Source organism: Microtus ochrogaster, chromosome 22 (genome assembly GCF_000317375.1).
Source record: "Microtus ochrogaster isolate Prairie Vole_2 chromosome 22, MicOch1.0, whole genome shotgun sequence".
NCBI lineage: Eukaryota > Metazoa > Chordata > Mammalia > Rodentia > Cricetidae > Microtus > Microtus ochrogaster.
The window spans coordinates 4,293,285-4,314,952 of record NC_022023.1 but is presented as its reverse complement, the minus strand read 5'-3'; the positions used below and the strand labels follow the sequence as shown (position 1 = coordinate 4,314,952).

At 41.9% G+C, this 21,668-nt stretch overlaps 1 protein-coding gene across 1 annotated transcript in view; it reads left to right on the top strand.

Annotated features, from left to right (window-relative positions):
* The window catches only part of Tenm4 (teneurin transmembrane protein 4), a 2,359,892-nt gene that overhangs the window by 1,083,925 nt on the left and 1,254,299 nt on the right, over nucleotides 1-21,668 (top strand). The window contains exon 6 of the mRNA XM_026784248.1: nucleotides 19,086-19,157. The gene's annotated coding sequence lies outside the window, so the exon portion shown is untranslated. The remainder of the gene's footprint in view (nucleotides 1-19,085; nucleotides 19,158-21,668) is intronic.

The window sequence follows — 21,668 nt, the reverse complement described above, 5'->3', positions numbered from 1 at the left end:
AGGTTCCCTTAAGCAGAGAACTCTGGCAGCACCTGACTCTGGTTGGCTGTGTGAACACCCACAGAGGACCACCACTCTGCTGCTTATTGTCTATTGTCTTTAAAACAGCTTCCTTCTGCATTGTGTCAAATTTTATATGCTTTTCATATATTTGTTGCTATTTCTTTGTCAATGGATGAGAAAGTCCAGTATTAGCTACACTCTCCCTTCCAGACAAAAGAACCTTTGTCCTTCAAAAAACTGAAAGATTTAGGATCCCAGAACTCAGAGACTTAGATTCTGCAGTGTCTGTTCTTTGCTTTATTGATTTATTTGTCTAATTGGTATTACCATCCTCATTTATTTACTCATAAGGTCTTGATGAAGATAAATTTCAAGAGTAGTTACAAAATAGTTTGCAAATTTAAAGTCATATGGTACAATAATAATTAAGCTTGCAGCCAGGCGGTGGTGGCGCAGGCCTTTAATCCCAGCACTCGGGAGGCAGAGGCAGGCGGAGCTCTGTGAGTTGGAGGCCAGCCTGGTCTACAAGAGTTAGTTCCAGGACAGGCTCCAAAGACACAGAGAAACCTTGTCTCGAAAAACCAAAAAAAAAAAAAAAAAAGTTAAGCATGCTTGTTGTTTCATTCAGCATAGATTCATAGATTCTTTCTAGATATATATTTTAATTAATTCTTTGAGAATTTCATAATCTAATCAATGTATTCAGATTATATTCATCCCTACCTTTTGCTCCAGTTTCTCTCCAATACCTCTTATATCTGCCTTCCAATTTCCTCTCCTTATTAAAATATTTTTGTATTTCACAATCAATCTTATTAGTACTTTCATACATACATGTGAGTATAAGACTACCCAGGAAAGTATGGTCAACAAACCAGGCCCACCCTAAAGAAAACTGACTCTCTACTCTGTAGCAGCCATTAGCTATTAGTAGTTCCTCAGCTAATATGGAAGATTCACATGTACCTACTCCGTCCGTGCTCGGATGGTGAGTGCCTTGATCTTGGGTTGGTCTTGAACAGACAGCCGTGGCTGCTGTGAGTTCAGGAACACCAATGGTTATATCATATGCAAAAGACAGGGTTTCATCCCAGTTACCGCCACCCTGTTGCTTTTTCAGTCTTTGCAGCACAAATTCTTAAAGAATGGGTCATCACATGCAATGAAATGGCTCTTTCTGGCACCTCAGAAAAAGGTATCAGAACAGAGGAATAATGTTCGTAGTGAATGACTGTGCCCTGAGCTGTGCTTGTAGATGGATTTGTTGGATCCTTTCTGTAGTACTTTATTCCTATTCTAGAGATAAAGAAACAAGAGGAAAAGGAGATAAATCTCTTACACAGCCAATAAATGATTGGTTGAAAGCCTAGACGTTCTGGAAATTTAGAACCTTGGTTCAGTGTCTTTGTGGACCTGTCAAGACTGGGTTTCTTAGCTACTGCACAGCACCACCCGCTTCAGGACTCTACCATGTATGATTTTCTTCCCTGTCCTGTGTTGATTTTATTGACTTTTCAAAATTTCGTTCTTCCTTCCATATGATTCCAAAATAGGAGCATCATTAGTGATGTAGCACGTTAAAATAGTAGCGCTATTTGTGGGTAATGATTAAATTAAAATAGTAAAGTTATTCATGTGTATGTGTGTGTGTGTGATTAATGTGTTTATGTGTATACTTCTAGAATGGGTTGGAAGTCAATCACAGAATCATAGACCATTGTTTGTTTTGTTTTGTTTTGTTTTTTACTACAGAGGAGTGCCATAAAATATAATTATGAAATTCCGCATAAGCATGAATTAGTAAATCGAGAATGGTAGTATTTAGAAATTGTTTCCTGCCTTTTAATGTGTTTTGGTGTTTCCCCTGCCTAATTATCATTCTTCTCAATATTTATGTGTTAACATGACCTTTTTATGACTGAATGACTTCAGCTGAGTCTCAAGTGCTAGCAATATTGTACTTTCAAAATTAAATTACATCATAAAATGATGAGCAGATCACATCCCAAAAAGCAGCAGGGTGGGAAAGGGGTCCACCACATCTGTCAGAAGCTCACAGCTACTGCTGTTATCAGCAAGAATCAGAGACCCAAAGAATAAAGCTAGGGCACAGATATTCTTTGAATTGTCACCATGTAAATACTACATTTGGAATAACAGTGTGTACATCATTCAATGTTTCACAAATTCAGGTAAGGAAGGAATTGGTGTTTTTGCCTTAAAAAGTAAGCACACTCAACGAAATTCAGCATGAAGTCCTAGAGCTTTCTGATTTACCAGCTCAAGTCATTCATTGCTTTAGATTGAACATTAAAGGTCTCCTTAGAATCAGGACTTTTACCTGGATGTGCTGTCATTTGCCTTTAGTTCCAAGAACTGAGAGACAGGAGAAAGTGGATCTCTGTGGGTTTGAGGATAACCTCATCCACACCATGAGTTCCACGTGAGCTATGGCTATATAGTATGAGCCTAACTCAAAGCCAAACCAGAATGGAAGTAAAAAATTTTGATGTCCAACTTTTACAAAGAACTGGAATATGTAAAATGTTTCCTTCATGACTACATCACATTGTTACTTAGTCTTCCTTGTGTGGGTTGACCCTTTGCTAGCTATTCCATGACCCACCCCAGAGTTACTCAACTTGACTGTCACAATGGTCCTTTAGAGTTCCAAGAGCCTTTCCAAAAGTAAAGTCTACAGCAACAGAATAAATAATTGTTTCTGTTTCAGACTCCAATCAGGACTCACAAAGATAAGAATATCATCTTTAGGACAAGAGTCCAGGGTTCTCACAGTAGTGATTTCCCTTCATAGTAAACTTGCCAAGCTGTCTACTATGCCACCTTAAAGTCAGTCATATGTGCTACTTTATGTAACACTGGTGGTTCTTCATCATTTATTTCCCAAAGGCAAGTATATTACTATTGACAAATATGTACTAACCATAATGGCTGGTGTTTCCTTGTTCCTTTCCTGTGGCACCAAATGTCAGAGCAGAAAGAGGACAAGCTTTCAAATCAAACAAAGTCTGTCTATATAAACTCTGCCACCGTTAACTGTGGGGCTTTGCAAGTCACCTGACTCGGCATTTTCAGCCTCCATTGCATCATAAAAGACATTGACTTGAAAATCGCTGTCTCAGCAACTTCACATGGAGAACTCAGAGAAACTGTATCTAAAATAGTTGAAAAACAGCTATAAGATGTACCCAATAAAAGCCAGGTAAGGAAAATCACTGTTGCGCCGAGACTCGCGCTAGTCAAATGTTCATGTCCTTCTGAAACGCCTGTTGCCAGGGTTCCGGTACTCTGCAGAAGTCTGAGCTCATGTTCTTTGACCTCTCCTACCCAGTTATATAGCCGCATTATCACTTCAACATTCCCTGGCCCATTTCCTGTGGCCTGTCTTGTTGACTCAGGTGTTTCTACATCTTTTTACTCTACGGATCTGTAATACCTTTCTTAATCTGATCCTCGTTGTGTTATCTGCCCATTTGTTTAACAGCAAGCATCTGTGCTGCCTTCTCTTAGAATGTACTGCTTAGGGCTACTTAAGCGTCTCCTTCCCATGGCATTCTCTTTCTCAGCTCTGATCCTTCTGCAGTTTTATCAGGACCTGCATGGACATCCTCTATGTACGTCCTTCAGCAGAAATGGTTTCTTTGGCCTCTTCATTACACAACAGAAAGGGCATGCCCAGGTATACCATCCCTATACATATCGGAGTCTTCATTTGCCTGACTTCTCCGGAGGAAATAGGAGTTCTGTACACAGCCAAGACCATAGAAGTCAGGAACTAAGAACCAGTTTTCACCCACAGAGAACTTTGCTCTCCATTTCCTCTTAAGGTTAAGAGGAAAAGTAAAATTGATGCCCCTCCTTCCTCGCTTCTCAAAGTGCAAGATGGCAGTCGCTAGTTCATGTCTCTTAGTTCTCCTAAATTAAAGCTAACTGAAGCTGAGCAATGATGGTGTACACCTTTAATCTCAGCACTCAGGAGGCAGAGCCAGGTGGGTTTCTGTGAGTCTGAGGCCAGCCTGGTCTACAAGAGGTAGGTCCAGGCAGGACAAAAGCTACACAGAAACTTTGTCTCAAAAAAAAGCTAACTGAAGGGCAGAGAGTTTTGTAGGCCAGGAAACTTTGCTACAGAATACCCAGGTTTCAAACTAGAGGCACTTTAAAGTAAAGTTGTATGGCAAAACCTCTTCGTTGCCAAGGTTTCTGTCCACCTCATCCCGTGGCCATTCAATCCCAAAGAAACACACAGAAGCCTACATTAATTATAACTGGTTGGCCTATTAGTCCAGACTTTCTTATAAACTAACTCTTACATCATTCATTAACTCATTATTTCTGTCTGTGTCAGCCATGTGGCTTGGTACCTTTTATCAGCAAGGCATTCATCTTGCTTCCTCTGTGTCTGGGTGACGACTACAGACTGAGCCTTTCCTCTTCCCAGAATTCTGTTCCAGTTGCCCCATCTCTACTTCCTGCCTGACTACTGGCCAATCAGCATTTTATTAAAGCAATACAAATAACAGGGTACAAGACTGTTGTCCCACAGCACCTGTTAGCTGTGGTTCTGTTGTCACTTAATAGGCATGTGGCAGTGAAGTCTTGTAAACATTAACCAATTATTAATTCAAGAGGGAAAGGAAGGAGAGGGGGAGATGTAGGAAAGTGGAAGAAGGAAGTGTGTGTGTGTGTGTGTGTGTGTGTGTGTGTGAGAGAGAGAGAGAGAGAGAGAGAAAGAGAGAGAGAGAGAGAGAGAGAGAGGAGTGAATATTCGGTAGTAGTTGCCATGCCTCTTGAAGTCATCAGAAACACCTATAATTTAGTCTGGGAAACTAATAGTGGTGCTGATATCTCCAGGGAAAATGATGCTGTTTTACTTCTCTGACTTCTTCTTAAGAGTCAAAGCAAAAGAAAATCCTTCTGAATCAGCCTCCGTCGTGTGTACTCTCCTGGCTCCTCTCTGTGCTTTAGTTATTGATCCTCATGTGAATAATCTTTCATCTATCAAACTTGGGAATTGATGCCTGTGAGGAGTTCAATAACTAACTGACTTAAGCTGCAGAGGTCATGTAGGAACCACTTAATGTAGTAATCAGGCAGGCAGCTCTGGCCAGGACTCTAGAGTGCTCAAATGTGGTCCATATACTGGGAGGATTTGTATCACAGAGGAGCTGGTCTGAAAGGCAGATGGTCAGGATGGACACTGAAACTAAAGTGTCGGGTGACTTACATGATTGCTAAAAGTTGGAGAACTTTAAGTCAATTTTTGAAAGAGATCAGAAACAGCTTTTAAAATGTGTGGCTAGTGCAGATTCCCAAACCTCTTGGTCATTCCTCAGCAGATGCAGAAGAGGAATAACTCCAGAGCATTGCATGGGACTTGCGTGGACTGGTATTCTTGCCGACGTATAATGACTTCCCTGACACACTGTAAGTGTCTGACGTATGCTGTCTCATTGGCATCTGAGAAGTAGTGTTGACATTAATGCCAGAACTCAGATTTGTTTAAGTTTGATTTCTAAGTCCAGTCTTTCATTATATTACATGGTCTTATAAAATAGTCATTCCGCACCCTGGGAATTCTTCCCTTTCCACACATGAGTTATGAATTTAACAAAGACAACTTTAGTCACTGATGCAGGATTCCCCTCTGTATACTGTGAATATGTTTTATTACCGTTGGTCAATAAAAATCTGCTTTGAACCTATGGGAAGGCAGAATATAGCCAGGTGGTAAATCCAAACAGAGATGTTAAGGGAGATTAGGCAGAGTCAGAGAGACACCATGTAACTGCTTGCCAAAGGAGAAGGACACAAGGACCTTAGGAAACTTACCAGTAGACCACACCTTTGTGGCAATATACAGATTGATAGAAATGGGTTAAATTAAGATGTAAGAGCTAGCTAGGAATATGCTAGAGTCATTGGCCAAACAGTGTTGTAATTAATGTGGGTTCTGTGTTAGTATTTGGGTCTGGGCAGCTGGAAAACAAACGGGCAGTCTCTACCTAGAAATCACCAGTAATCTAAGGTCAGCTTTACTGATGTTTTTCCTGTTGGTGAGTTTCTCTGCAGAACAGATTGTTTTAAGTCTCAAATTTGTAGTCTATGCCCTTTTCTCTGAGGCAAAAACAACTTCTGCAATTATCCTTGGGAACTAAGATGGAAGATGGTTTTGCTCAGCTTCTCTGGAGGGACAGCATCCCCAATGAAAGACTTAGTTAGGCACATGAGAAAAACCTGGATTGCCCTCTCAGCACTGTGAGGAAGGAGTGATGGCTCTCGACACCACATCATAGAACTGAAAACATGACAGTCATGGCGAAACACACATTTTCTCTTCCCCATGCTTCCTGTGTTTGTTCTTAGTCACTCGGCTATGAAATCAAAGCAAGATAATATTAAAGAATTGAGAATTTCCTGAAGAAAAACAGGGTATGGTTGGGGGACAAGGGACTTGGGTGTGAAAATGGAACCAGCAACTGCTATTGGTTGGGTCCCTGCTCTGAGCCGCACACCCCTTTGACACCGTTCAGTGCATTACTTACTCTTCCTGGCAAAATCTTTCCTCATCTGAACTTGAACATCTACATCCTAGAAAATGGACAAGGGAATTAATAAATAGCATATAGAAAACAACCCCTGGTAATTTTGCTTTGTTTTATTTATCATAGGACCTTGAAATAGCTCATGAAATGATGTGCTCACAAAGATTTGGAGCTGATTTAGCCAGGCAGTATTTCCATACTTATACACAGAGTTAAAATCTTTAATGGTATGATAGGGCCTCTCTTGGGTATATACCCAAGAGTGGTATTGCTGGGTCCAACTATGTTCATAGCAGCAATGTTTGTAATAGCCAGAACCTGGAAACAACCTAGATGCCCTTCAATAGAAGAATGGATGAAGAAAGTATGGAATATATACATATGCTGCGGTAAAAAACAAGAACTTCTTGAAGTTTGCGTACAAATGGATGGAAATAGAAAACACTATCCTGAGTGAGGTAAGCCAGACCCAAAAAGAGGAACATGGGATGTACTCACTCATATTTGGTTTCTAGCCATAATTAAAGGACAGTGAGCTTATAATTTGCAATCCTAGAGAAGCTAAATAAGAAGGTGAATCCAAAGACAAACATATAGGCATCCCCCTGAATATTAACCTTCATCAGGCGATGAAAGGAGACAGAGACAGAGACCCCAATTGGAGCACCGGACATAATTCTCAAGGTCCAAATCAGGAGCAGAAGGAGGGGGAGCACGAGCAAGGAACTCAGGACCGCGAGGGGTACACCCACATTCTGAGACAATGGGGATGTTCTTTCGGGAATTCACCAAGGCCAGCTGGCCTGAGTCTGAAAAAGCATGGGATAAAACCGGACTTGCTGAACATAGCGGACAATGAGGACTACTGAGAACTCAAGAACAAGGGCAATGGGTTTTTGATCCTACTGCACGTGCTGGCTTTGGGGGGGCCTGGGCGGTTTGGATGCTCAACTTACTAAACCTGGATGGAGGTGGGCGGTCCTTGGACTTCCCACAGGTCAGGGAACCCTGATGGCTCTTCAAGCTGATGAGGGAGAGGGACTTAATTGGGGGAGGGGGAGGGAAATGGGAGGCGGTGGCGGGGAGGAGGCAGAAATCCTCAATAAATAAATAAATTTAAAAAAATCTTTAATGGTAAAAGACATAACTACTGTTTCTCATTGTGGTTTATTATTAGGTCTGCCTTTGACCAGGAATATAATAAGTTATTATTCCTGCACCAAGTCCAACGGGTAGCTGATGTCCACACAACAGACACATGGCTCTTTCAGGACTTGAGGAGTCCTGGGCCTGAGTCCACCTCTTTCCTGATACTTTACACTTATTTATGAACAGCCCGGCCAAAGGCATGGCTCGCATGTTTGTACTGAGATTTAATTCTATTTGGATTTATCTTCAAAGCTCCTCTTCTTTCTGTAAGAGATGCTAGCTATCAGAGCTTCTTAAACTTTGGCAGGAACATAAATCAGCTGACTTCCTCTTTTCAATGTGGACCCAGACATCTGCATTTCTGACCAGCCCCCGAGTGACACAGATGCTCCCGGTCTCTGGATCACATTTGGAGCAGGAAGGCTATGGTACAGTAATTCTGGGATTAAGCTTCATGGCCAATAATTCATAGCCACATTTTCATAAATTAAAATTTATGAGTAGATTTCTTCTTAATAATGCACAAGAAAAAGGAAATGACTGGCAGCTTTAATGGAGTAAGAGACATATGACCTTAGGTAAGTGTTTATCCTCGATCCGAGTCTCCTTGCTCATAAAAGGAGCGCCCTGCCCGCTTCTGCACCACCATGAGAGCCCAGGCCTATATTAAGATAACTCTCAAACTTTCAGTGATCTTCCTATGGCCAGACTCTCATCTTCTGTAGGAGCTCTTTCAGTAAGGATTGCTAGTGAGTGAAGCAAGGGGCAAGAGGCCATCGGTGGCTATGGTGCTCAGAGATTCTGCTATCTTCAGGGTTATTTACACCACAGTCCAAGCCTCTGGGAGAAGCCAGGCCTCCAAAAGCCACTGGTAACCAATGTCTCAATTTCAATGTTGCATCTCTGATGCATGCCGGTCTTTATTGCATTTGCTCTTATTTTATTTTTTCCCCATGACATCTATCATGAGCTCAAGCTTTGTGGTCTGAGACATGGTTGGATGTTGGCATTGTTAGTCTGTGGGACTAGGCTTTCATGAGGGATATGTCGGGCTGATCGATGAAGCGAGGAGCGAGGGAGAGGAAACAATGAAGGAACAATAGGGAAAGAAGGGAGAAGAGATAGGATGAAATCAGACACAATGTCTAGTTGTATTTAGAGCTCAGTAAATGATAATTCCTCCGCTTGGCCTGTCTATATCCTCCTTTGTCTCCACTTTCCAATTTGTATCTAATTTTTCCTTCCAAGCCCATATTTATTTTAACTACCTCAGTCAAATATGTGTGGGTTTGAAAGGAAATGTATTGGCTCTAGACCCCCAAGACCAGGCTCTCAGCACAAAGGAGATTTATTTGCCCTAGAGGAACAAAGCACAGGGAATAAGAGAGAAAGATAGGAGAGGACAGGAAGAAGGCGATGAGAACAAGGGAAAGGGGGAGGGGTATTTGTCCCTGGGGGACAAAGGCTTGCCTCTGGATAGAGGGGAGACAAGACGTGGCATATAGGAAAATGGCAGTTTATAAAGGAAAAAAGAAAAACCCCAAGTAAGGATAACGTGTTTAATTTTAATTGGACAAGTTAGTTAGGGGAGCTAAAGGGGGCTTTGATTATTGGACTTCAATACTTGGATAGCTGAAACTTGGTAGTCAGTCCCAGGAGGAGGACATGGACAAATACAGAAATAGACCATGGTAGACAGTTTTAGGAATGTAATCTAAAGGCTTTGAGCAAGGCAGAGAGAAGGGCAAGGCCTACCAGAGCCTTGTTTGCAGGGCCCTGGCTGACGAGAGTCCCTTTGTGGGTCTACATACATATATGAAATAAATGAATAGATGGCTAAAGATGGACTTATACTTTATAAAAGTATTTTGCACTTTTCTGTGCTGTGTTTCTGCCTTTTCCAATCTCTGGAACCTTTTCTTCCTTCGGTCTCGTGATGTTCATACATTACTTTTAACCTTTTCGATAGGCATATTTGCCTCTATCCATTGTTTGTGTGCTCTTACAACTTAGATATGAGTGAGAACTTCTCATGGCCCGACGATCATTCCTATTCTCTCTGAACCAACTGTATAAAATGTTATTAGTGTTCGTTGAGGGAGCAGAGAGCAGAAGAAAGGGAAGAAAAAGGAAGGGGGAATAAAAGAACAGACATGAAAATGGCCCTATCTTTACATATTAAGAGTGACCTATCCAGTCTGGCATGCAGGAAGGGCATACTCACCCAACATACTTATCACCAAGCCATGGGCAAGTTCTCAAATGGAAAACAGACAACACGAAACATTTCCTTCTGTGGCTCGCGATAGCTAACACCAACAGTAGCCAGGGAAAGCAGGAAGAGGGAAGCCAAGTTTATTCCAGGCAGTGAGGTCAAGCTGTCAAGTTAGAGTCTGTCCTGCCTCTGCAGGACAATGGTTGCCAGGGCAACAAGGGTGCCAAGGCTTTGCTTTCATAGAGTTTTCCATTGATAATTGCTAATGTGAGCGAGCGCTGCCTTGGACTTTACACCTGTCTGGCTTGTAAGTCTGCTTTCATTGGGTGGGCCAAGACCGAGGAAAAAGTAATCTGCCCTTTCAGGACAACTGACAGGGAGATGAAGTGTTCTTTGGGCCTTTATTGTTACAATTTTGCTGACAAAATTACTATGAACTGTCTTCTCTGGATGCATGGCCTGCCTCTGTTGACAGAACCCTGGCATTTCTCTTCTTGGGGTAGTATATTAAGTCAGAAGAAACTGATGAAATGTTGCCAGCAGTTTGGTGGAAATTCACTCTGTTTTATTATCTCACTCTGTTTTACGTTATACGGGTTTTAGAAACAGTGAGAAATAGGGCATTGTCAGGGCCGTAGTGATCCACTCTGTACAAGACCCTCTGTTGGGATGGCCCCCCTGCGGCTCGTGGTCCTCCTCCTCCCAGAAGACACATAGGTGGATGTTTCTGTCTTCAAGCAGGAGATAGAAAACTGGCTCCCGTGGCGGATTCCTTGGTTTAAGTTCTCAGAGAGAAACAAAGACGTGTTTCAAGCATTGAATTCAGGTCTTCCTGATGATAAAAATTGGTTCCTTTGTCTGTTCCAGGCTCCGTATGGAAAGCTGGACAAACCTCTTTCCTCCCAGCAGCATCTTCCCCTTGTGATATATTCTCTCTCTCTCTCTCTCTCTCTCTCTCTCTCCCTCTCCCTCCCTCCCTCCCTCCCCCCTCCGCTCTCTCTTTCTCTCTCTCTCTCTCTCTCTCTCTCTCTCTCTCTCTCTCTCTCTCTCTCTCTCTTTCTCTTTCTCTCTCTCTCTCTCTCTCTCTCTCTCTCTCTCTCTCTCTCTCTCTCTCTGTGTGTGTGTGTGTTTTGCTGTTGGAAGGCATCCCAGAGTATTCTACTCCCTCCTGAGTGACAGCTTCCACTCAGAAAACATCCGGTAAGCAGTTAGGTCCAGTGCTAAGTGCTAAAGAGACAATTAGAGAATTCAGGTGGCTGTGTTCGAGCGGCTCATGTCAAGGGCCTTCTAGAAGGTTGAGATGAGGATGAAATAAACACGTTCCTTAGGAAGAGCCAGTTTAAGGACAAAAACTCTAGCTTTGTCCACTTTTGAACATCAAGAAAGTGGAAAACTCAGCGAAGATACTGAAGGATTCCTAGAGGTAAGGGCTGATACATTTTGCTGCAAACAGCTCTTGTCAAGACTCAGAAGAGTGTACCACCAGGAGAGAACAGCAAAGTGTTTGATGTTCCAACAGTAAGGGGTGTTAGAGATATAGGACAGAAAGAAGCTTGTGATGTGTGTAGGGGGTATGGACATAAACCAGAGAAGCAACATGGCATTCTTTATGACAAGGGGGCAGACCCTTGCTGTGTACCCAGAGAGAACATATCCCAACCTCTACACATGACATGCTTCCTTACATGTTACTGCAGGTATTTCTGCCTCCTCCTTTCTTTTTCTTTCTCTATCCCTAAATTATATATTATTTCCTGATGTGTGTAACAAAAAAAAAAGCAGCAAGTGGCGTTTGGTTCCTAGTCTACGATCTGCCACATCTTTCTTCATGTCCTGGTCTCCGAGTTGCCGTTCTCTTGGACAAGCTGTTACAACGTTTTAATTAAGATCAATATATATTATACCATTAATCAGCACAAAACCTCTTATTGAAGTGTGAAAGACTCACTGTTTTAAAACAAGTAAATTCTGAAAACTAGTGGGAACACTTGATACTTACCTGTCCATTTTTCCATTCACAAGTAAGAATTTGTTAATTGTTTTAAATTAGACCTTCACAGGGAATATAATTTAGTAGTGCACAGATCCTACTGTGCACAAGAGTTACTGAAAACAACTATATGTAAATATGTGTGTGTGTGTCCAAGTATGCATTCCATCCATGAAAATGTTTCAGTTAGTTTAGGCTGAACAAAATGTTCATCTATGTACTGACTTAGTAGTTCTTCTCTAGTGAACTGTGTGTGACATAGTACAGCTATAAAGCTCTTGCCCAGCTCACACTTCTGCTGGTGCCGTGCAACCTACACATGCTAGTCAGAGGCACACTTTATGATCACCTGTTTTAAGAATTGAATTAGCTGCATAGCTACTGACCCAAAAGGCCCTCACATGTTCCCGCTTGTGCCGCCTCACAGTGGGTCTTCCCGTTCTCCACAAGCAAGATGGCAGCACGGTAAGTCAGGAGCAGCTCTTCGTTTGCTTCTCTTCCCTTCACTGTGTAAACACTCGAATGTTACTGGTCCGTTCATCGTGGATCCTGGTGTGATCATCTACCACATTTCCCTGGAGACTCTTCTGCCCAGAGATATTTGAGTGGGCACAACTGGGCATTGTCGTTAAGCTATCCACCTTCCACTGTTCCCTTCCAGAGTCGTGGACTAGGGAATGGGATCAATATGCTCACTGCATTATTGAACAGCCCTAATTGCTGGGGGGGAAATCGAATAAATGAAAGGAGCAAACACATGTTCACCACCCATCATCAATTAGTGTATGTAACCTTATTCTTCAAACGTTTAAGGATAGTCTAGTCTTGTCTTTATGTTACAAATGGGAAAAATTAAGATTCAAAAATATAAACACACACATATATATATTATATATGCACACATATACACATACATACACACATACATATATACATACATTATGTGGGATTTCCCTCTGTATGCTGTGGTTACCACTAATGAATAAAGAAACTGCATTGGACCTATAGCAAGGCAAAATCTAGATAAGCAAGGAAAGCTAGGCTGAATGCTGGGAGGAAGAAGGGCGGAGTCAGAGAGAAGCCATGGAGCTGCTGGAGACAGACATGCTGAAACTTTGCTGTTAGGCCATGACCTTGTGGTGATGGAATTGAGTTGAAGACCCTGACAGAAATCCACAAACCTATGAAGAGGCTCTCCTTCTAATCTCAATCCCAACTATCTCCTTTTGACGCTCTCCACAAAGCTCTGGTCTTTCAGAATTTATTTTATCTCCCCCAGGAATGCTAGTTTTACCAAGAACAGGAACAATAATTGATGTTCTTTGACTCTTTTTCTTTATCCATAAAATGAGAATCGAGCAACATATTGAAGAGGACTCTATTGAAATAGTCTTGATCATTCAACCAGTGTCCTAATCATAAACACTGGGCAAGTTAGTCCCAGGCATCAAGCTTCCGCTCCTTTCCCCTTCTGCCTAGAAGCATTCACTGGAAATATATGCAAACAAACAGGCAAAATAATGAATATATTCAAGCACTCAACCACTATTTATTAGCTGCTTAGCCGGTAGAGCATTTGGTTTTGACATTGAAGGAGCCAAAAGAATATTTCTGTACATTAGAAAGGAGAAGAATGAGGTGAGGTGGTACAGTAGGATGCTCGAAGATCATGTTTCCCAGAATGAGGTGAGGTGGTACAGTAGGATGCTCGAAGATCATGTTTCCCAGAATGAGGAATTGCATGGGTACTGCAGAATGAATGGGAGACATTCAGACATCAGGAAGGGAAAGAGGTCCTTTTATCCAGAGTCAGTCTGAGCCCATATATGAGAAAAGTGTGGAAACACGAATATTGGTTTGTTACCCATATTATTAGTGTGTTGCTTCTAGGAAACCACACTACCTGTAGCTTTCTTTGTTGTACTGATTATTCTGTAACCGTCAAGCAACCCAATGGAAACTAAAATTAAGGCATCTTCAAAGATTTCCCTAACACATGTGAGTGCTTCCTTTTTCCTTTATTGTTTTCTAAACATTTTCAATGGGATTCTATCAACTTTTACTGTTATTGTGAATTCACTAATGTTAAAAAGCTCGGGGTTTCTACCTGGGTGTTACTCTCACACGTCTTTCTTCACTGACTATTAGTTTTCCATTTGGGTGTTGGGTTTTAAAATTTTCACGCGATTAAGTATGTGGAAGACATTTAGGAAGTCTACCCAAACCAAAGACTTGGATTCAAATCTTGACATTCTTGGTATCGTTATTATTATTATCCAAGATTTAATTGCTCTGGGGTTTGTTCACTTTGTTTTTCTTACGGAGTGGGACTTACAGTAACTACTTCATTTTAGTTATCATTAAAATTAGGTTGCATACAGATCATCGGACCGAATTCCAACCTGCTAAAGGGGACAATTGTTATTGATAGATATGACAGACCTGCATTTTTAATACCTGTTTTAGATGGATTCTTATTCTGTGCCAAGAACAAAGGCATTGGTTTCTTTATCTCCATCTTTGTGTGTTTATTGTTTTAGAAATTTTCTACAAAACTTTACAATGTTACAGCTGCAATTCACCCATTCATTTGCTCACTCCATTTGGCAACATGTTCTCGGTCTTCATAGAGTCCTAGCTACCTAAGCAGCTTATGGTCTGGAAAAGGAAACATTGTATAAGCATAAGATATTTATTTGAATAGCAGGGTAACTGTTACTGAGCAAGGGCCATATAAACTTCTGTAGGACTCAGAACCCCAATATTCTATCCCACTCTACCCCCTTTCCCTCTGCCCTTTTTCTTCTGGCTCCTCTCTTGGGCCTTGCTCTATTCTTCTGCTTCCGTCCTATTTGGTTGTCATGTTACTTCCCATAGTCCTTCATCTCTCCTTAAATGTCATTTTACAAGAGAAACATGATGCCAGCCATTCTCCTGTTTGCTCTCAGTTTCGTCTCTTCCAGCACGCTCATCAGTTCCTGCATGGCATAAGCAGACTGTGTGCTGATATAGACCTCCATTAGCTGTGAACCTTGAGCAAGGGGAAAAAAAAAACAAGTTCAGTTGTTCTCATCAGTGTTCATCCAACACCTGCATGCGTGTGTCATATGAAGATGCTTCATAAATCAAGTGTTCAATGAATGAAAGGCAAAGGCGATGCTATTAGGGGCTGCGTCTCCCCTAAAGAGTCAGGATTCATGATGAGGGAAAGGAGTAATTAGTGGTTTGATATTGCAATTTGTACACCAGCATACAAATTTGGGAGAGATTCAGATTCAAGTTCAAATCCTAGGTACGAATCTGAGCACCAGTCACCTCCTAAGTGCCATACTTATTTGTAAAGCGGAGCCAACCGCGTGGCACTCCAGAGTTGTGAAGAATGGATACAAGCTATGTGCGCCCCATGGGTAAATGGAAAGCTAGTGCGTTCATTCCCTATTTATTCTGTATAGGAAGGGGATTCGTGTCTGAGCACACAGGGACTGCTTTATCACAGTGGTTCCCCACATCTCAGCCAGAGAGTGAGAGACAGTGGTGTGACCTGGAGCACTGGGATGCTGGGAGCAAAATTGAATTGTTGTAAAGTCTTTGGAAGTATAAAGTGCCTGTAGCAAGTTTCCGCAGGTCAAAGATTTACAGTTTCTCCTTCACACTATCAGGGGGCTGTGGAAATAATAGGTGATCCTTATATCAAACTCCAGCCTGAATGCTCTAAGATAGATCTCATAAACTAAAATGTCTATGAGCTATTCATTCTCTGATTTTACAGAGGGGAAACTGAGGCACAGAATGTAAAAATCTTCCATCCGTGACTCCGAGTTTGTGCTTGATATAGCTGGCTCTGAGCCAAACTTTGTGGCAACAAAATCCATTCCTACTGCCTGTGTGTAAAGTGAGCCCTGGACATGGTGAACAGAAGATTCAAATCTCACTCCACTATTTCCAAGTTGCATGGCCTTGAGGAAAATTTCTAGCCCTTCTGAGTCTGTTTCTTCACTTAAAAAGATGGAACAGAATGATATCTATCTTGAAGGGGGCTGTGACATTTCCATGAGTTGGCATATGTTGTGTGCCAGCCTTGTAGCTGATGTTCAATAAAACGCAACAAATGTAATTTCTCTTGGTGGCACTGGTTGATCCGCTAGCTGATCTTGACAGGGTTGAGATTTTATAAGACTTGATGGCTTTTAATTGAGAAATATGCATCCATGACAGATAATCAATATGCTCATTTGGCAGCCAGGTTCTAGATGAAATAAATCTAAATGACGGTGTAATTTGAATATACAAACTAACCCCGGCAGGAGCCAGATACACTTGCCTGCCTGCTCCGTCCTTCTCATTGGGGCTGCTTTTATTTTTTTGGAATGGGTCCCTAATACATTTGTTTTCCTCCATGAATCTGGAAACAACTAAACAAACATGACATCTTTCCTGCTCTTGCTCTGTCCTTTTCCTGCTCTCTCCTCGGAGCTCAGTTTCCCTGATGAAGAAGCAGGGGGAACGTAGGATGTCAGGCTGACTTCAGGCATGAAGGACACTCTGTGTGGATCTCAGTGACTAATAGGATCCCTGAAATACACTCTGTCTTCTCGTTCCTTACCGTCACATTGAATGACAATGGCTAGTGGCTTTAACAGGGAAACAGTACAAAAAGCAGGCTCTCAACCGGCTCTGACAATTCTTTGTCAGAGGTCTCTCTCTTCTCAATGGTGAAGTCTGTGGATTACTAACTGACCAGGATGTATTCATGGCTAACCATCACAGACAGGAAGCCTGTCAGTGTTCCTGCCCGGTATTCACAACGATGGTTATTACCTTTAAAATGCATTCCAAAGCCCCAGAGGCCTGGGGACATCAGCCGACTCACGGAAAGTTTAGTTGGTTTTAATTGAAGCCACCGTTTCCTTGCTCACAGGATCTGTGACTTGGGCAAGAACTCTCAGTTTTGGTGTAATAAATCTTACACCTGTGCACAGAGGATGACCACAGCATAGTTGGGTTCCTGGGAGGAACAGAACACATGCCAACTTGTGACTCTTCTGGCTCACACATATAATAAGCTCAAGCCATAAATTAGTTTTATTATTATTCGTGTAAACTTGACTCAGACTTCATATACGTGAACTTGATTTGAATCAATCAGTTTTCCATATGCCATTTTCTAATAGGCTTAGCATCACACAGAGGGCAAGGGCTTTAGAGACACATGGATGAAGAACCGGATTTTGTTTATGCCTCTGCTGTATGACCTTAGGTAGAGTACACAACCTCTTTGAATTTCAATTTCCTCATTTGTCAGCTCTTTAAACACTGTGTATAAGTGTCTCCTCCTGGAAATCTGAATTTCTAATTGTAGTTAAAGCCAACAACTTTCTCTATGAAGCGGTAAGTCTTCTGTGTCCATGAAGATCTCATAGGAGCATGATCTAAAATTGCTCTCCACACAGCCAGTTACAGGAATGATTAGCTGGAAAGGGGTTTCAGTGTCATCTAAGGCACTCATTTTACAGAGAAAATAAATAATTTTCAAAGAAATTAAGAGACTACGCTGAGAGAGCTTGCTAAAGGGTTAAAATAAAGGGCTGAGCCCTGGAGGAGAGCCCGCTATCCTGAGGTAATGCACAGTTGGTCCTGGTTTATCTAAGGAAAAAACTATCAAAATAAATAAAACAGTAAAATAGAAGGTTAAAAGACACTGAAGGAAAGTAAAGAGGAAGAAGGAAGAAAATGAGGAAGAGAGGAGGAAGAAGGAAGAAAGAAAGGAGATGAGTGATAGGAATAAAGAAGCCGAGGAAGGGGAAAAAGAAAACCTGGAAAGGACTCTGCGGCCTCCATGAAGCAATTGCTGTCCTTTGCTGTACGGGACTGTGATGAACATGAAGAACATCAGGCACCATGGCCTTGCATAGCAGCTCTGCCTCCTAGGGCCTGTGCGGTCAGACAAAAGGCTCTTAACTTCCCCATCCTTTTTCCTGCTACTGGAGCCTCTGTAAAATATGTCCCTGTGAGGGGGAAAGAAATGATTGGTATCACATTACAAACATGCAGTTATTTGTTATGAGTGCATAGACCACACACCTAGAACATCCAAGGCGTAGACATTTTGATGTCATCATGTTTTCTCCACCTTCAAGGCAGTGGGTTTGAGGTCCCTGAAGGGTTTTTTGTTTGTTTGCTTTGGTTTTTTTTTCTCAGTTAGACATCATGGGGCTGTCACTGATGAGAAGCTGAGAGCAATTGCTCGAGGATGAACGGAGAGATGGCAGAGAGGAGAGAGGATCAGGAATACGTGGGTACTGTTTGCTGTGAATAGAGTGGCACTGGGGGATTCTGTGCATGTGCTTAAGAATTGTCATAAAGCCAAATTTTATGTTGTTGTTTCGCTATGATTACCTCCATTTCATGGACAAGGAAACTTTGGGTAATAATTTTACTAAAATATTTTAAAGATTAATTTATTCATGTGTTCAGATGTGTTTGTGTGTGTGTGTTTGTTTGAAGGTATGTGTGTGTGATTGTTTCATGTATGTGTGAGTGTGTATACGCATGCCTATACATGCATGGAAGCTGGAAGAGAGTTCAGGCTGTTTCCCTCTACCTATTATTTTGAAACAGGGGCTCTCCCTGAATTTGGAACTTGTGTTATCTTGGGTTGGTAGGAAGCTAGCAAACCCAAGTAATTTATTTGTTTCTTCCCCTACAAAATAAGGGTTCCAGGTGTTTGCTTGGATGCCCGGCTCATTACATGTGTTCTGGGATCTGAACTCTGGTCATCATGATTTAACAGCAAACACTGTTTTAACAGCTTAACTGTTTAACTGCTAAGCCATGTGTCCAGTCCTTTGACCAAGTCATTTTTGGTTTGAACCTTTTTTTTTTTTCTTGCTCCACGTAAAGGCCCTTCCCTCTAGGAATCCGTTCAATTTCCAAAATGACTATTCTAGATAGCCCAAAATCTTCTATGAAATAATCCTTGTGTAATCTGGTAGATCAGAAACTCCTGAATACAAATATCCTTAGAAGGAGGGAAGATGAAGATGAATAATAGTTTGCTCCATTTTGGGCAAGACAAAGAATCCTTTTCCATCCCCCCACCCCCATTCCCTTCTCCACATATAGATCAGCAGATTTTAAGCTCTATATTACCTTTTGTTGTTCCCAGGGTAAACAGCAGCACCCGAGACACCTGGATGATGTTGCTCTTCTTAGACACCGGCGGGCTTGTCTAATTAAGGTAAAATATATGTGTCTTTCTACAGTTAAAAATTTGACTACTTTTTTATGCTGTTGTTTTTCAAGATTGTGTTTGTCTGCAAGATGGAAGGGAAGCAACCGTAGACAGCAGTGGTCATCCTAGTCTGTGTGGTCTTGTGTAAAATCCTAGAGGATGGAATGTGCCTATTTCACTGTCTCTCTCGCAGTGGGCTCTGTCCACGTGTGCAGAGGTGGCTGACATCAAATGCGCCAATCTGCTGGGTTTGAGTGGATCCATTTTCTCTCCTGGGAAACACTTTCTTAACCTAAGGCAAAAAAAATACTGTCATTTGCTTGCTTTTTCTGAATTTTTCTCCATATAAAAAAAATCAAATCCTGTCAAAATATTTCTTTCACAGTAACGGATGAAATTTTATCATTTTAAAACTTCTTCTCTTCAGAATTTGGGACTGTTTCTTATTTGGTCTTCTGTATGCACCTGCCAATGACCAAATTCATGAAAAAAAAATTAGCCAGCAATGGTAATGGAAAGACTCCGACGGTCAGCCTCCAGCTATGATGTGTGTTTTTATATAGGTTTGGATATTTGATCTGGTTTTCAGTTGCACTTATACCTAGCAATATATGCTCATATTTTCTGCTCGTTAAACTCTCACCTAGTTGGGCTTTTGGAATTGAGTGTGTTCTTTGTGCTGAAGCTGTGCGAGATCGTGGTGTTTTGTAAAGTCCAGGTGTCCTGTGGAACCACCGCTCGGGATCATACTTCCCATACGTGACTCCAACCCACAGATGCAATATTTTCTACTGTTCATTCTGTTTCCTAAAAGCTCATTCTGGTGAATTTCATTCAGAATCCAAACATGCAAAACAGGCGCATGGCCTTGCTTATGAGGCTGAGCTAAGGCTCAGTGTAGGAAGGCTCGTAGGTAACCTAAATAGTCAAAAATAATACAATGGGCTATGCATGATTTGCCCACCATGTTTCTCTCCCTTCTGCCCCCAGGAAAAGGCAAATGGGTCACCCCATACACAGAATACAGAGCCTGTAGCTCAAGGTCCTTAATGACTACATTCCTAGGTCTATAAAAGGACAGCCATTCAAAAACGCTTACTCAGCAGCTGCCCTGTGCTTTAGGCGGTTGGGGAGCAAAGTCTCAGGGTCATCCTTTTGATTGGAATAGCCAGTCTTTAGGAGGAAGGAGCCAAGATATAAATTAGGTCAAGAACCCACAGACTGATGATCTATATTCAGTTCTCTACCTCCCACCAGCTAAACCGGGACAGTAAAATCCAGATATGGATTCAAAAATGCAGTTTGTCTAGGAGACTAAGGCCAGGCCAAGGTTTTCACAGATGAGTCTTATAGGAGTATCCAAAGCCACAATGCGCCAAGTTAAAGTTCCAGAGAATTGCCCTTGTATGATTAAACTTAGAGCCCAATAGAAATTGCAGGTCTCAGGGGAAAGGCTTGCCTTCACTTAAGACAGAAAAGTAAAGGCAGAGCCAAAGCTCAGGTATCACAGGATTAATGAATGTGTACAGATTGTCATTTTCCAGGAGTGACTCACAGTTTAGACACATGTATGTTAGATGGGATGTTAATGCAGATGTAACTGGTGCTGATGTCAAGGTCCCTTGCAGACACTAAAGCTGAAGTGCACAGAGTGTTCAATAAACTCACGTTTGCATAGTGAAGAACTTAGGGAGCAAACATTTGAATAGGCAATACGGCTCCGCAACACGCTTCTCCATGGACCTCTCCCATTGATGACCCTGCATCATCATTGCCCTTACATAGGATCTTGTTTGGCTTTGGTGTTGAACAAATGAGGAAAATCCAAGCTGATGCCCATCTGCACCAATCACATCTTGAGTCTATGTCTTTGTACTTGTGTGTGTGATCCGTATCGATCAGATGGGTGTAGCTAGAGCAACTGGCTAGAGAAAGCTTGATGAGTAGTTAGGAATTCAGCAGCAAAGGCCAGTCACAGATACAGAGAGTATCACGGTTATAAGTGGGTGAGGTTGTACTCTATGAAGATACCTTCCATATTTAGATGTTCTTCCCTTGGATTATCTATAGGTGTTATCTATCTGTCTGTCTATCTATCTATCTATCTATCTATCTATCTATCTATCTATCTATCTATCTATCTATCTATCATCTATCATCTGTATTAGCATACACATTCAAAGTGACACACATTTGGCTCAGGAAGGAGCTGAACTGCATCTCTTTCATGATGACCACCATTAGGGGGTCCATCTGCTCCAAGCTGCCAGCCCCAGAGACTCACCACCAAAAGACACATGCCTTTATTCAATCACCTCTGACTTGGTACCAGGTACTTTCGTTCTTCAATTTCTTTTATTGGCTCCACACTTGTGCATAGCTGATGAGTTACCCCTCCTCCCTTCCAAGGAACCAAAAGGCACCAGAAAATTTCCCTTATGGTTCAACTTTTAAAGAGAGAGAGAGAGAAAGAGACAGACAGAGAGAGAGAGAGAGAGAGACAGAGACAGAGAGAGA